The 17125-nt window shown below is 34.2% G+C and overlaps 1 long non-coding RNA gene across 1 annotated transcript in view; it reads left to right on the plus strand.

The window, feature by feature from the left end:
- The first annotated feature begins 1940 nt into the window (after positions 1 to 1940).
- LOC145790132 (uncharacterized) overlaps positions 1941 to 17125 on the plus strand; it is a 31543-nt gene continuing 16358 nt past the window's right edge. The window contains exons 1-2 of the long non-coding RNA XR_014328783.1: positions 1941 to 2088; positions 2298 to 2371. This is a non-coding gene — a long non-coding RNA (uncharacterized LOC145790132). The remainder of the gene's footprint in view (positions 2089 to 2297; positions 2372 to 17125) is intronic.

A 17125-nucleotide genomic window follows, 5' to 3' on the forward strand; every position in this document is an offset into this window, starting at 1 on the left:
TAACAAAAACTTCCAGTGGCTTAATGTTATTTTTTTTGAGATTTATTTAATGCTTATTATTTATTGTCTTTTCATGTTTATTCACTTCATAATATATGTAACGCTCTTGATGGTTATCTTGGTAATTATTTGGCATGCAAAGTATATCCCCTAAGCATTGAACTCTATGCTACTTTGAAGTTGGCAAGATTTCTCTGCTGGTAGACTTGTTTAACATATCTTCTATGGTGATGACTGCAACATACTATCGTACTTGAATGAATTTAGCCTGTAGAAGTGGGATCATATCCCGGAATCTTTTGATGGAAATGTGCAATCTATATATAGGTATAAATTAATGAGGCTATATTATTTATACAATGCTGCCTACATCATTTTATTCTACATTTTATCAATGTATGAATTGTACAGATGTTAATTTTTTGGCAAAAAGATAGAAAAAAAGACATTAGATTTTAATACTTCCACCTGCCATCATATTTTAATGCTTGTAAATTTAGTTAATATTTTAAGATCTACATAAATTAAGTGAATTCTGGACCCAAATTATGGATTGGATTTTTGTCAAACTTTGGATCACATTTCGGTAAACAAGGTCATTTCAATATTTTAATAATTTTAGCTGGAAGTTTGGACTAATTATTTTAAATTTCAGCTAAAATTCGGTGAAGCTCAAATGATCACATTGACATTTAAAAAAATTTGAGAGTTAAAGATGGCCAGCAATATGGAAAGTTTGGATTTAAATTGGACCTTGGATTTAAAGTTTGGAAAGTTTGGACAGAATATTTGATTGCAATTGCAAGAGATCAATAATTGCATAAAGTTAGCTTGATTGATTGAAAGTTGTTAGATGATTTTTTGGAACACTTCCTTAATTGTTGCTGGGAGAAATTTAAGCACTTTCCTTCTTGTTTTATTAGGAATGTTCTAGCAGAATTTTAGGCAGAATTGATTTTGATTTTCTTTCTGTTTTTGTCTAAAGCTCTAGTAGTATAAATATTCTTGTAAGCCATTAGGCTTAGACAACTTTTCTTTGAGACATCAATAATATTCTTCTTAGTATATTTTTTCTTGTGGATTCCAGTTCCAGTCCTGTGGATTCGGGTATATCAACCTCGCTTCCGTGCTGCGTTACAGTTCCAGTCCCGTGGATTCGGGTATATTAACCTCGCTTCCGTGCAGCGTTACTCTCTCTCTCTCTCTCTCTCTCTGTCTCTCTCTCTCTCTCTCTCTCTCTCTTTTTGTCTCTCCATGAAGCCCTCAAATTCAAACTCATCACACAAACCCACAAATGGCTCTGTTTCATCTATGTCTAAACCTCAACTTGTGGACCTAGCAAGGCGTAATCACCAGAGGTTCGGGACATTGTTGATGCGGAAGCTCAAGAGGTACTTGACATGTTACAAGACGACAGAGCCAAGAACCAAAGAAAAATACAAGGGGAAGATGAGAATGGATTTGTGTAATTTGTCGGAGAAGAAAACTAGTCGCCGTGATGGTGGGAAGTCGCCGAAGAAGAGCTATGACTATTATAGCGAAATGAATGAAGATGAGAGGAATAGGAAGCTAACGTTTTCCATTAGCTACTACAGGGTTAGTCAACATCAGTCTCGTTGGTGCGTTAATGTTGAAAAAAAATATTTTGGCACTGTTTGGTTGGAATTTCTAAAATACTTTTTGACCAGCCAAAGAAAAATGAACTAATTTATCTCCTATTTAGGTTTATTTTCTTTTTGATTATTCTATTAACCAAAAATAAAAAGCATACCATCATAATTCTTGTTTGGCGGTTTGTTTATTTCATCTTCCAATGTGACTTAATTGCTACGAACTCTAAATATGGTTCTATATGAAAGAGTTGCCAGCGAAATAGACTACATAAATTGCATTCTTAGTTAACTGCAATGAAGCAATACTTAACTCATATGGTTTCTCTTTATTATTTGATGTTATTGTAGGGTGACGCAAAAGCAAATGAGACTCCTATTGAAGAGTCGGAGACGGAAGCCAAGGTTCTCGATATACCAAGCCCATGCTCCCTGGATATTGATTCTCAAACTAATAATCAGTTACCACAAGTGATCAGTAAGTGCACCCACTGTTTCTTTAAGTTTAGTTCTGGTAAATCAAGAATAATGTTTGGCAACTCTCAGTTATTAAAACCACTAGTATATTGGATTATTTCGTTCTTTGTTGTTATTTCATTGCATACTGATGGACCGCTGATCTTTAACATGTCAAAAGAGCCAAGGCTTGTTTAGGTAGTTAATATGATTTGACTTGTTCTTGTGCAGCTTCAGAAGAAATTTCAGCTGTTGCCTGTGATGATAAACCTGATCGCTTGGAAATTGCTCGGCTTTATAATGAGGTAAAATTCATATGTTGCGTTATTTAATCATAGATCATGCTAATGGCAACCCTATGGACTGTCAATAAGGTAGAGAAAATGCCAAAATATTTAGAATTTCAATGCTCCTTTCACATATTCCCAGATACTGTCATATACTTTCTTGCACATTGTAGTGCAGTTTTTACACATATATTGAGACAAATGAAAATGCAAGAACTAACAATTGTTTCTTTTGTAGGATTTTAAATAGTGCCACATACCTAACATACGGACTGATATGTATCAGGAATTTAAACTTTCGATATATTTACTAATATTGTCCGATATCAACTAATATATAAGTATACTGTCAATATCAATACATATTTTGCTACTAGTGAGGTTGAAAATTGTAATATAACCTTTCTTCATAACTATTTTTTTGCAGAAATTAGATGTGAATGAACTTGCTTGTGAGCAAACGGAACCTAACACCACTGGTCATTGGGAAGAAAAGGAGCTAGTCAGCAGAGATGGCGAAGCAAAGCTCAAAGCTAATGTCTTCTTCGCTTCCTTCGACCAACGCATCAACAAAGCTGCCAGAGAAAGCGCATGTGCAGCACTGGCTGAAGTCATTGCCAATTGGCTTCAATCCAACCAAGACAACACACCAACGAGGGCCCAATTCGACAGGCTCATAGTCGAAGGCTCCTCTAAATGGAGAAAGCTCTGAGATAATCAGGACTTGATAAACCAATTCCCCGACAAGCATTTTGACATCGAGACCGTCCTGCAAGTCAGACTCTGCCCAATATCGGTCTTGCATGAGAAGTCCTTCATCGGATTCTTCAGCCCATAAGAGTTCTAGACATTGAAAGGAGTCATGTTTTTTGATCATATATGGGATGAGATCAAGAAGAACGCAGAGGGTGACAATGACATGCCTAGGATGTACATAGTAAGTTGGAATGATCATTTCTTCGTGTTGAAGGTCGACGTCAATGCTTACTACATCATCAACACATTCGATGAGCGGCTCTTTGAGGGTTACAACCAAGCATACATTTTGAGGTTTGATAACTTGGCTTTGATGCGCAGGAAGGTAGAGAAAGAAGGTGTCAGTTCCGATCAGGCAAGTGAGGACGAAATTTGCAGTGGCAAAGAGTGTTGCAGAGAGTTCATGAAGATATTTCTAGCTGATATACCACTTAGGGAAGTTGAATTGGAAGAGAAGAAGGAACCGGTTTCTTACTTCGCTTTCCACCAGTGATTACAGATAGAATTCAACTTTACAACTTCATTATGATTATCATCGTCTTCATCAGCTTCATCTACCAATTCAACTTCTTCTCTCTTCTCAAATGAGAGTACAAACAGAATGGAATATATGACTATAGACTCTGGAAAAAAAAAATTGGAAGAGTTTACTTTGAAGAGAGATAGAGAGCACCAAAAATAACAGAGTGAAACTGAAACTCCTCTTTCTATCCTCTCATTTTTTGTTTTGTTTTGTTTTGTTTTGTTTTGTTTTTGTTTTTGTTTTTGTTTCTTTCTCTCTCTATGAATGAGAGAAAATATGGAATAATACTAACTTTGAAAGCTGGATAAAGTTAAATATTGGACAAATTACACTTTATCCCTCACTTATGGATAATTATTATTTTTGCTATTAATTTTTTTGATTTATTTCAATCCAACCCCTATTGTTGAGATTCTATTAACAAAACAAAAAAGAAACATGTGAGTTACTAATTTTATGATTACAATGCTCAATTAGGAGCTAATTTATTTTACATATACGTAGGAGATATATACATATTTTTCATATCTTATGAAACATATGTGACAGGAAAGATATATACGTGTGTAAAATTCATGTGTTATTTTATTTTATTTTTTTCATAATAGAATGTTAATAGATAGTTGAGATTAAAATACATTAAAAATTATGAAAAAAAATAAATATAATACTTGTTAGTAAAGGGATAAAGTGCAATTTATTTATTAATTGAGTATATGTACCCACTCACCCAAAAATTAAAAATAAAATAAAAAGAAGGAACTGCTTTTTTTTTTTTTGAAGTGAGAAGGAAGAGACCAGTGTTGTTCTCAATGGGTATTTGAGAAGTTGCTATTTCAGTAGGTTATTTTAGTAGGTTAACATTTTTTATATTTGGGAAGATGATTGGATTTTTTTTGTCGTTGGATGTAATATTTGTGACAGAAAAAGTAAAATAATTATAAATTTGACGTGACATTTTGTTTTATTAATTATTTTAACATATTTTATCTTTTTTTTTAAATTTTAGCCTAAATTAAACTAAAATCTCATTTCACAGCCCCAAACTGGCTTTATGCGTTGTGTTTTTTTAATTTTATTTTTATTTATTTTTAAAACCTTTGTTTGTTATCTATTTCCCAAATCTCCATGTTGAAATCAATATGTATTCTGATTTATTCAATCAACGACAATGACAAACATATAGGACGGCTTAAAACAGTTGTTACAAGTTCATGTATGTAATTATCATAGCAAATATTCATCTATGAGTGAATATTTATTTTCTTATCAATGAATTTATATATTTTGATTTTTTCAATTATAAAAATGTAACACTTTTACTCTTGTAAACCCCTTCCATACTATCTCAAAAATAGTTGTATTTGTATGATTTTCATAGTTGAGAGGGTTAATATGTATAGTTCATAAATGAATAAGTAAAGTAATATTTGTTAAAAATTAGGGATCTTAGTGTAATTAATTGCAAAATAAAATAAATGTTTTTGCATAATCATTATTAATATACATAAATAAACATGCCCTTTAAGTAGAAGACAAAAATAAATAGTGGTGTAAGAAAAATTGGTGGAACCAAGTGGATTGTCCAAGAACAATCAAAATTTCAATTTTTAACCAATCTTTTATCAGTATGGTTTATTTCAATTTTAAATTATTTTATATGAAGCAAATTAAACCAAACGAAATATTATATTTAAATATGTAACTTTTTCTTGATTTATAAAGTACTCCAATTTTAAAAATCAGTCTAATTGATATACTTATTGATATATTTATCAATGTTCTAAATCTTATTACTAGTATGAAGCAATTTGAAATTGAAGGTTATCAATGGAGATCTCTATTATTGGGATAATAATAACGTTACATTCATCACTTTTTTTATATTATCTATTATTATGTATCATCTCATATGTTATTGATATAATTTATCAACATAATCATTACCAGCACTAAGCAATTTGTAATTGAAGGATGTCAATGGAGATCTATATTATTGGGATAATAATAACGTTACATTCATCACTTTTTTATACTATCTGTTGTTATGTATCATCTCATATGTCATTGATATAATCTATCAACATTCTTAGGCCTTGTTTGGCAACTCATTGTTTTAGCTTAAAATTCAAAAAGTCACTAAAAAAACTAAAAAGCCAACAACCTATACCAAAAAATTTAAGATTTTATTTTCTCTTTACTTTTTGCATTCTTTCGTTAAAAAAAAAAAAAAAACAAAAACAAAAAAGTCATTCCAAACATACTGGGCTTGTTTGGTTTGTATTTCAGAAACAATTTTTGAGAGAAAAAAGTACCAAAACACGTTTGGCAAACCTGTTTCTGAAATATTCTCTGAGACTCATCTCAGAACACGTTTTGGAACTTCTCTGTCTCAAAACTTCTCTGAAAACGCATCTCCTGTCTTCTCTCTCTCAAAAGAACCTCTCTGACCTATCTCTGTGATACAAAGAAAATCATTCAAGGCAATCCAACGGCTCTCTATCGGCTGTGTGAAGGAAGACGATCCGCACCTGTAAGTAAAGATCTACACTCGCCCAAGTGCCTTCGAAGACCCACTTGCCTTCCCTCCATCAATACGCTGTTCAAGATTTTTGAAATCTTCCGCATTAGATGCACCGACACTGTCTATCACAACTTCTCTGCCTCACAGATTTCCCCAAATCGTGCCCTAGCTTTGGTCTTAGTCAAACTGAATGAAATCTTCACACAATCGGGACTTGTAACATCAATGTCCTTCATTTTTTTCTTCTGGGCTCTATAAAATGCAAACCAACCAGTCGAACCCCACCAAGACGAAGCATAACTTCATCCTTCGCTGCAAAAACGAAGAGGCCGTGCTCAAAACTTCGTTGTGGACGGTGGAATTTGAGGGCCACCAAAAGCAGGCAAGCAAGAGGTATTTCTAATGCATGACTACTTTTTTTTTTTTTTTTTAAATTTCATTTGGGTTTGTCAGTTTTGAACAATGTATTGACTGATTCTGGTAAATTTTTGAAATCGTAGTCCATACAGTCACACACCAGATAATTTTCGAAATCGGTAAATTAACCTTAGCTTAATTTATTTGGTATCTCATAGAACATATGCAGATTACAGATAGTTCTCTTTTTAGGATTAGCAATTTTGATAAGAAAATGGTTGTTTCTCCCCATTTTTTGTGAAAAGATGAATTTACACTGATTTCAGCCTTGAATTTCGTTCCACGGCAGTAAACAATGAAGGTGAAAGAATAATTTAAAGGTCCCTCAATTCTGCTGATATCATTTTCAAGCTCTCAAATAAGAAGGAAATTTTTGCCCAAAAATGCAGGATTTTGTGGTCATATACTGTAATATATCCTTGCATATCGTGCAAAAGCTTGATGCAATTTGTTACACTATCTTTGACGCCAAACTTTTGGGATATGGAATCGATAGCAATTGCTACACCACGTGGTTTACACCACAAACATTGGAATCTTCTTTACTTTATTATACATTTGCACTCTTATTTTTTCTTTTGTATCATTTTCTACTGAATTGATTCCGGTGAAGCTTTCATTCTGTAGATTAGTAGGCTTGGTGTGCGTTTTGTGTTTGTGAGCAAGCCAAGTCTAACATAGCAGTTGATGAGTGTTGCTTTTGTTGTAGTTTTGGCTTTTCAAAAAATCTTTTACTTTGAGAATATAAAAACAATGAGAAAATAGAAAATGCTGCACATATTTGATGTTGGAAATAGAAGATGCAGTTTTGATACATTGAAAAATAGCAAATGTGAGGTTACAAAACACTACTGATTAGGCTTGTAAATGAGTCGAGTAGCAGTTTAGAATGTGTTAAAAAGATTGAGTTGTTTATCTTTTGAGTAGATTTTAAAGTTTTAATGGAGTAGTTTAATTTCTTATATAGTGGTAGAGTTTGCATAATGTTGTCAAGGCTAGTAGTTTTACTTGGTTGTGTTAGTGGCAATGGGAATGAACCACTGCAATGTTTTCTCCATTTCAGCTTTTATTTTGGGAACAGTATGCTACAAATGAACCATTCAAGAGAAGGCTATAGATGACCACACAAATTCTGGTCAATGCAAGTACCACATTTTTTCTAGTCATGTATGCATACATAAATTCTGGTCAATGCATACATAAATTCTGGTCAATACAAATTCTGAGAGCATTTATATCATCAATGACAGATCAAAAACTCTGTTTGGGATATTCGTACTGAAATGATCTAATGAACGTTTTGCAAAAATTAATTTCCCTGTTTGGAGCAGCCTTTTTATTTTCTTCTTCAATAAACTTTGAGTTGTTCTATTGGCATTTTTCAATTATATTCATTTTTCTACTTTTGTTGGGATTTTAGAGTGGAATTAATTTAATTTTTTATTCTACTAATGTCAAAACTACAGATTAGTGTACAAACATTGTCAATGTTCTTTAAATTTAACCAGGCAACCAGCCAAAAATTCTAGATGGTGATCTCTATTGCATGGGCTAAAAAAACAGCCCAATAGTGTGTTTCACAGGAGTGGCATAGTTCTCACAATCTGACCCAGTTTTTGGTTCTATATCAGTTAGTGTTGTGGAGTCGATGTAGCTGGAATGACAATTCTCTTCAGTTTTATAAGGCAAAATTGATTTAGAATACTGGCAGGATTTAAAATTTAAACTATGAAGGTTTGAATATTGTATTTCACATATGTTCACTTAGAATAACTTCAATGATTTTTCTTGCATTGACCAGAAATGAATGACTAGAAAAAAGGCGGTACTTGATTTGAAATATAAATTCTACTCATGTATGCGTACATAAATTCTGCTCATTCTAAAAATTTTGCTTGGATAATTCTGCTCGGATAATTCTGCTCATGTATGCCACATAAATTCTGCTCATTCTGAATTTTTCATTTTGATTTTAAACCAGGCCAACTTTGTACTCCACGGTCATTGTTCAATACACCAAGGGCCAAAAGGAAGAGATCACCTCAACCATCAATCAATTCCTCCACAGCTGAAAACGATTGTCCTTATCCGGTAAACTTTTGCACACGGAATCTCATATTAAATATTTGTAATATTCGTAATGGCTATTATTATGCATATGCTTCATGTCACGTACTGCCAAACTTTTTCTGGAACTTAAGTTGTTCACATAACTATAAACTGTAATTTGTTGCACTTGTATTAGGCTAGAATGGCTAACGATAATGACGACTTTAAGATGTGGGGGTCTGAAATTGTCAAGATATTTTTAGAAATATTGGTGGACGAAATAAAGAAAGAGGGTCCTTCCATGTCAAAGAAAGATAGGAGTTTTTTCCCAAGGTAGTGGCAAACAATTGATGATGAGATGACTAAAAAGGTTGGAAAAAATTATGGGCAAAAAAAATTTAAGGGTAAGTTCGCGCGTTTGAAGGCGAACTACAAAGAGTTTGTTGCTCTGAAAAACCACACGGGTTTGGGTTGGGATCCAATCACTCAAACAGTGACAGCCCCAGACAATGTTTGGGAAAATTATGTTTAGGTAATTATTTGGCGCATACATTTAGCATAACCATGTGCATAGAGAAATAATTTTCTAAATGCTTAATTAATTAAAGTTTACAACTTGTAGGCACACCCAAATGCAAAACAATTCCAAACCAAAGGCCTTGAACATTATGAGCTCCTGTCAGAAATATTTGCCAAGTCATTTGCCACGGGCGCTTTTGCGCGTTCTTCTCGTCAGGGTGCACCCACATCTGATGACGAGCGAGAAAAAGATGGACGCTTTCATGCATATACGTCGGGAAAAGGCATAGTAGATGAATCTATAAATTCTGGAAGTAAGCGTAAGTCTAGTGGCCAGGGTCAGTCCAGCAAGAACCCAAAAATGGACGATGCACTGCAATCATGGCAACGTTCATGTGAAGCACGTGAACGGTTTTACCTTCAAGCCGAGGCCAATGCTGGGGCAGCTGATGCGTACTCCGTTACAGCATGTATGACCATCCTAAAATCAATGGCCCTAGATTCGAGCTTATTTTTGAAGGCCATGAACATGTTCACATCACTAGAATGGCGAACCATGTTTATGACCATGGAACCGGAAATGAGGTACCTTTGGATCCTCAGTTTGTGAGAAGCTTGGTCATCCCACTATTTGGTTTGAGGTTTCTGGAAATGAAGATGCTCGCAGAATTGTTTGGGCGTATTTTTCTTTATTTTTCGCATTTGTTAAACTTAAATTATATTTGTTTTAATTTGTTTGTTTTTGTAATATTCGGTTTGGACTATGTTGGGTGTTGACTAACTATCTATATCATGCTGTCTAAGTTCATTGGCTTTAGGCTTACCACTATGTTGTCGTAATATCTTTTTGCCATGCTTTCTTTGTTGCAATGTCCTCATTAAATTTTTAGTGCTGTACTCATGTCATTACTGATAATACCTTGACTGTTTTACACTTTCCGCTTTAGATGTTGTCGTCACGATCCAATGGAAGGCAACCGAACAGTATGTACGACCCGTACAGTGACGATGACGATGACGTGATGGACTTACACATGGTTTGTCAACTAACACGTGACATTCCTACGAGACAACCTCAACGTAATTGTCCATACACCGATGAGCAGTACATAAAATTCTTACTAAGTGGAAATCCTAAATCAATCCGTGAACAATTGCGAATGGAAGTCCCGACATTTGTGGAATTGGTTAAACAGATTTTCCGTAGAAATGTTGTAGACTGGTTGAACATGCGATTGTCACTTGAAGAGTCGTCGGCTATGTTTTTATTTATCTGTGGTCAAAGTTCAGGAACAAGAAATGCAGGAGATCGATTTCAACACTCAAATGAGACAATTCATCGTCATTTCGTACTTATGATGCGGGCGTTGGGAAATCTTGCGCCATTTGTAATCCAACCACCGAACATGGATGTGACCCATCATAAAATTCGGAATGACAGACGGTACTGGCCATGGTTTAAGGTAACAAAACCTTAAGTTCATTTGCATTATTTTATATGGCTTATTCAGACTGAAAATTAGATAAATTAATTCAAAGTTATGTCATGTAGGACTGTGTGGGGGCCATAGATGGCACACATGTTGTTGTGGCACCAGAAGGTGACGAAATGCCATATCGAGGTAGAAAAGTGCATACAACTCAAAATGTCACGGCTGCATGTTCATTTGACATGAAGTTTACGTTTGTATACATTGGTTGGGAAGGTAGTGCACACGATTCGCGAATTTTCCTAGAAGCACTTACCACAAATTCTGCTGACTTTCCACACCTACCACCTAGTAAGTGTATTTGTTTTTAATTTAGAGTTTTCCTTTTTCTCACACCCAAATATGGCATGACATGTTCTTACTGAAAGGGTTTTCCTGTAGACAAGTATTATCTCGTTGACGCCGGGTATACACACATGCCCGGGTACGTAGCCCCATATCGTGGCCAAAAATACCATTTGCAAGAGTTCAATAGGCGGCGTCGCTACCATGGTCCACAAGAGTTGTTCAACCATAGACATTCTTCTTTGAGGAATGTTATAGAAAGAACCTTTGGAGTGTTGAAGCAATGGTTTCCATTATTGAGACACATGCCACGGTATGATATGGTACGACAAGGGCCAATCATTATGGCATGTTGTGTTCTCCACAATTGGATCCGGACGGTGCAAGAGCAGGATGAATTTTTCGATGCAGAAGAATCAAGTGACGAAGATGAAGATGACGTTGAAGAAGAAGATGAAGATGAAGATGAAGATGAAGGTGAAGGTGAAGGTGAAGGTGAAGGTGCAAGTCAAGTTCAGGGTGAAGTTGGAGTTCAAAATGTCCACGGAAATGAAGATGGAGTACCAACTATGCAACAACACAACCATGTGAACATGTCACGTGAACAACTAGTGCAGATAGGACAATGGCGAGATGAGGTTGCAACATTTATGTGGGAGGCATACAACAATAGGTATATGATAACAAGTAGGTAGATTCTTTTTGGTAATTGGAAAAAATGGAGCACATAATCAAAGTAGGTTAATGTTTCAAACTTCACATTATATTTGTATTTCTTGTATATATTTGAAAATGAGATTGCTAACTAAAAAGCCATATGCAGATGAAGCCAACGCGTGGTGCGGCTGCTGCAATCAAATTCACTGTGGTGCTGTTTTGAATATGTCTTCTTTATCTAGGTGATGTTCTATATCCATGTGTTGAAGTCTGTGTTGCTGTGTTGCTGGCAAAATAGTGAAACAGTGGATAGTTGTGATTAGATTAATTTTAAATTTGCTGTGTTGCTGGCAAGTCTGTGTTGCTGTGTTCTGAATCTGTATTTTAAATTTAGATGCTGTAACTAGTGAATCTGTATTTTAAATTTAGATGCAATGGTGAATCTGTATTTTATATTTAGATGCTGTAACTGGAACAGTCCCATCTCTGTGTGTTCTGAATCTGTAACTAGAACAGATGCTTCTCTGTGTATATTAAATTTGCATGATGCTGCTTTTTGTTTTTTGGTCTGAGAACAGATGCTTCTGTGTGTTCTGAATGTGTGTTTACATATTTAGATCCATTTTTACATGTTTTTACAAAAGGCCTTAATTGGGTGCTTAAATAGATTCTGTTAGTCTTCATCCCTTGAGACACTGGTTTGGTATGTTGTCAGTGTGGTAACAGGTACTGTGTTCATTCTAGTCTGGTAACTGGGTTATCCTTCATCACATTTAGAGTTTGGTGGTTTATTTGAAAGGAGCATTTGATACGAGTAGTAGAACGAATCTGCATTGCTTGTCATCTCGTTCAACATTTTAAATGTATCATAAAGATCTGAACACTTTGCATACATTGAAAGTAAAGTGTTACACACTACTATACCTAAATCAAAACCCACTTTGATAAGGTATGGCTGTATCTGCATGCCTTGATTTAGGGTAACTGGACTTGTGCAGGCACAAAGCAGGGAGCGAACTGTGATATCATCTGGGGTCAATGCCAGATGCCTCATCTGAGAAAAATACAGCATGGCTTCGTCTGCATCACCACCATACGCAAACCCTGCAATGATTGCATTCCATGAAATGAAATCCTTTTTTTAATACCAGAAAACATATCCAATGCATCAGCAATTTGACCAAATTTTGTGTACATTGCAATCAAAGCATTTTGTGCAATAAGGTGGGAACCAAATTCTGATTTAATGACATGAACATGCAACTGCCTCCCTAGCTCAATGGAACTCAAACTTGAGCAAGATCTTATTATGCTTCCAAAGGTGAACTGATCTGGCATAAGGCCAGATTTTTGCATTAGAAAATACAGCTTTATTGCATGAATTTCTTGACCATGCTGTGAGTATCCATCAATTTCATTCTAATCTGTGCTGTTTTGCTTCATTCTCAAAAAAAAAAAAAAGAAAAAAAAAAAACATGTTTACATAATTGGGGGGGTGTTTGTATTTTGTGTTTCTGAAAAAACCAACCAAATGGATTTCTGAGAATTTGTTTTGAAAAGTGATCCTGAAAAAAGACAACCAAAGACATTTCTGAGAATTTTTTTGAGAAAATCTATTTGGTTTGATTACTCCCAGAAATGTGTTTTCAGAGAAGATTTCAGAAAATGGTTTCTGAAACACAAACCAAACAAGGCCACTAATTTTTTTTACCTCATATTTTAACCAAAAAACCCACAAAGTTACTAAAATAATTTGTTCTCAAACGAGGCCTTCATATCATCACTAGCATTAAGCAATTTGCAATTGAAGGGTGTCAATGGAGATCTCTATTATTGGGATCGTTAAATATAGTAATTATATATTATGCCTATCATACATATCATATTATTCATTACCATACTTAGGTTTCTCTCCTCCTATATAAAGGAGTCTTATATATATTGTTACATAATTATTCAACACAATATTTAATATACACATAACATAATATTCTCTCTCTCTCTCTCTCTGAGATATTGTAACAGGAATAATAATAACGTTATATTCATCACTTGTTTGTATTATCTATTATTATGTATCATCTCATATGTCATTCTATCATTGATATAATTTATCAACATTCTTAAAAGCATTACTAGCACTAAGCAATTTGCAATTGAAGGATGTCAATGGAGATCTCTATTATTGAGGTAATAATAACGTTACATTCATCACTTTTTTATACTATCTATTGTTATGTATCAGCTCATAGGTTGTTTTATCATTGATATAATTTGTCAATATTATTACTAGCATTAAGCAATTTGTAATTGAAGGATGTCAATGTAGATCTCTATTATTGGGACAAAAATAATGTTACATTCATCACTTTTTAAACTAGGGTAAATTACAAATACACTCCCTGAGGTTTGCTTCAAGTACAGATTGTTCCATGTGGTTTGAACAATTATAAATACCCCATTGTTAGAATTTTTTATTTAATAGAATTAATTAAAAAGTGAAATTCTTAATTTCTCTCCTATACAATAATAAAATTACCTACATTATTTATTAAAATAAAAATAGTTAATTGACTTGATGATTTATTAATAAAATGGGCAATTTCTTATGCAATTAGAAATCTCTAGGGGTGGAGTATAATTTCCAAAATCACAGGAGACAATTCATATTTTAATCAAACCTTAGGGAGTGTATTTGTAATTTACCCTTTATACTATCTATTGCTATGTATCATCTCATATGTCATTTTTTTCTTGTTTTTTTTTATTCGAATAAAATTTCATTCAAGAAAGCCAAACGCCACTTACAAGAGTCCATCCAACTCAAAACTTACACCAAACAAGTGAAAATAAAGCGAGAAGCACAAAGGACAGAAAATTATGAAAATATTCAGACGCACATTTTGTGCTCGTGCTCGTACTGCAAAGCACAGACGATCATAAAAGTTCGACAATAGAGAATGTCCGAGATAAATCATAGATCCCAACAACAGAGAGGGTAAGCTTAACAATCCCACACCGATGGACTCTAAATAATCAGAGCCAAGTTTATATTTTTGCATATTATAAATATATTATAATCAAATTATATATATATGGTCACAATGCAACCAATGGCAGAAAAAGAGTCAACTATTACAACAGTAGCAAATACAGTAGCTTCTACATCAGAAACAGCAGAACTAGTCGCTTACCAAGATGTTAGAGAAGTCTTGGATAAATGGACAATTCCAAAGGTCAAACCAGAAACCATTTATAAAATTGGAACCTTTGATTTTACTAGTAGAGAAATAATTAAAACTTTTGAACATGAATTTCATTTACAGAATGATGACGAAGTAATTCAACTACTTCACATACAGGATTTAGTACCCTTTCTAAAAAAATATAAGTATGTACACATCAGACTCGTCCAAATAGATTTTAAGCCTTTAACTTTGCTAGGGCAAAATACCAGTCTTACCTGTACTCTCAGGGATGGCAGATGCCTAGATTGGAAAGCTTCTCTAATGGGAGCTATTGAAACCAGATTATCTCATGTGTCACGCCCCACTTTTTATTACTCTAAGTATTACCAATTTCATTTACTTAATTCCATTTCAGAGATAACATGCGGAAATAAACTCGTATATTCAACTTGTAGAAGTGAATAACATTGCTCTCATTCGTATGCAAGTAAATACAACAGGAGTACACTAAATAAATTGCCCTTGGGCTTACATCTTTAAAAGTCAAGAAGAAGGGTATAACCCTTTTTACATAAATGGCATTCCGCCAACACAAAAGAGGCCCCGTGGCCAACAAATAAGAAGATCCAACCTTGTAGAACATCCTGGCTATCACCTGAAAAAGATTCAACAACGTGGGATGAACATATAGTCCAGTAGGGATCTCAACATGATCTCCAACAATAACAACTTACAGATAGCTATGATCATGAATGTTCATTCTCATACTAGAATAGTAATGTGGCAGTTTATACAAAATATACATAAGTATGAACTTTTCTCGAAAACAACCATTTCATTCGACGTTATAAGCGGTTCACCTTTTTTTTTCCTTTTTATTACCCATTTTTCCAAACTTTCATGACTATAACAGTTTTAGAAAAAAAACAATTTCACCAAGCCCATTACTCTTCCCCCATTTTCCGTACTTACAACAAAATGACCTTTTTTGAAAACATGTTCACAAATACCCCATTTTCCTTCACACTTTCCAAAATCTCAAAATGGCATTTTGGTTTGTTCCCAATACATTCATATCAATACATGCATGCCTTAAATAAAAGGGAAATAACAAATCATCAACATGTATATAATCCACAAATGAAGCAGCTCGGCCTTTCAAAACTGTAACCATCGCAACCCATAACATACTTAGATACACTGACGATAACAATTAAAACTCTGCTCTACCAGCTATATGCACAGTGAGCTAAGGATACGCCAAGCGATAAGCGAGATAATAACTCATTTTAAACATTTCATACCTCATAATAGATACACATTTTAGTACTGTATCAATCTCAGATAAAAACACTTCCATACTTCACAAATGATACACATTTTAGTGTTGTATCAATATCAACCAAAAACACTTCTATACTTCACAAATGATACACATTTTAGTGCTGTATCAATATCAAACAAAAACACTTCTAATATCAATAAGCACACATATAGTGGTGCTAATGGAGTCCATCCCCTATCTCCTCCCAAACAAAATCCGGTTTAGAGGTCCATCCCCTATCTTCCCCTAAACTGTGGAGTACATCCCCTATCTCCTCCCAAACAAAATCCGGTTTAGAGGTCCATCCCCTATCTTCCCCTAAACCGTGGAGTACATCCCCTATCTCCTCCCACACAAAACAATGTGTATAAGCGATTATCATGTAGAAATTCCTCAATACAACAAAGCATAAATAACAAGTGTAATACATACACATAAACTATTCAATAATGTTTACCCAACACAAGTGTAACGCATACATCACAATTCAACACAACAATGTCATCCTCCACCGATGACCAAGGACAAAACCTCTAGATGCATGTATTCAGTACACCTAATAAAAGAGACTCAACTCTCAAGCAATCCTTAAACCCAACAACGACACCAGTACGATAGGTAAGGATAAAACCACCAAATGTGTGTATTCAACACTCATGATACAATAGTTCAATTCTCAAATTTATTTTCTGAGACTCACATAGAGTTAACATTTCATTTACCATTTTCAAGATCAACTTTCATAATTTTTCAAGTCAACACGTTCCATCACTTATTCCAAAAACACTTTTCCCTTTTCACAAAACCAATTACATTCTCTTCATTTTACAAAATCAATTCCATGGATAATAAGCCATAACCCAACTTGATTCAATACGTTCATTTCAAAATAACTCCAGTACCATAATTAATCCTTTAACTGTTAACACCTTCTACACAACTCATATTAACAATAGAAATTTACCAACATTGTTCAACCATAAACCCTTTTTATTTTACCAAATCAAAATATAATTTAGGGCTTTCTCTTCTTTCAATAA

This window comes from Camellia sinensis, chromosome 5 (assembly GCF_055761805.1).
Source record: "Camellia sinensis isolate YWXY chromosome 5, ASM5576180v1, whole genome shotgun sequence".
In the NCBI taxonomy this organism is placed as follows: Eukaryota; Viridiplantae; Streptophyta; class Magnoliopsida; order Ericales; family Theaceae; genus Camellia; species Camellia sinensis.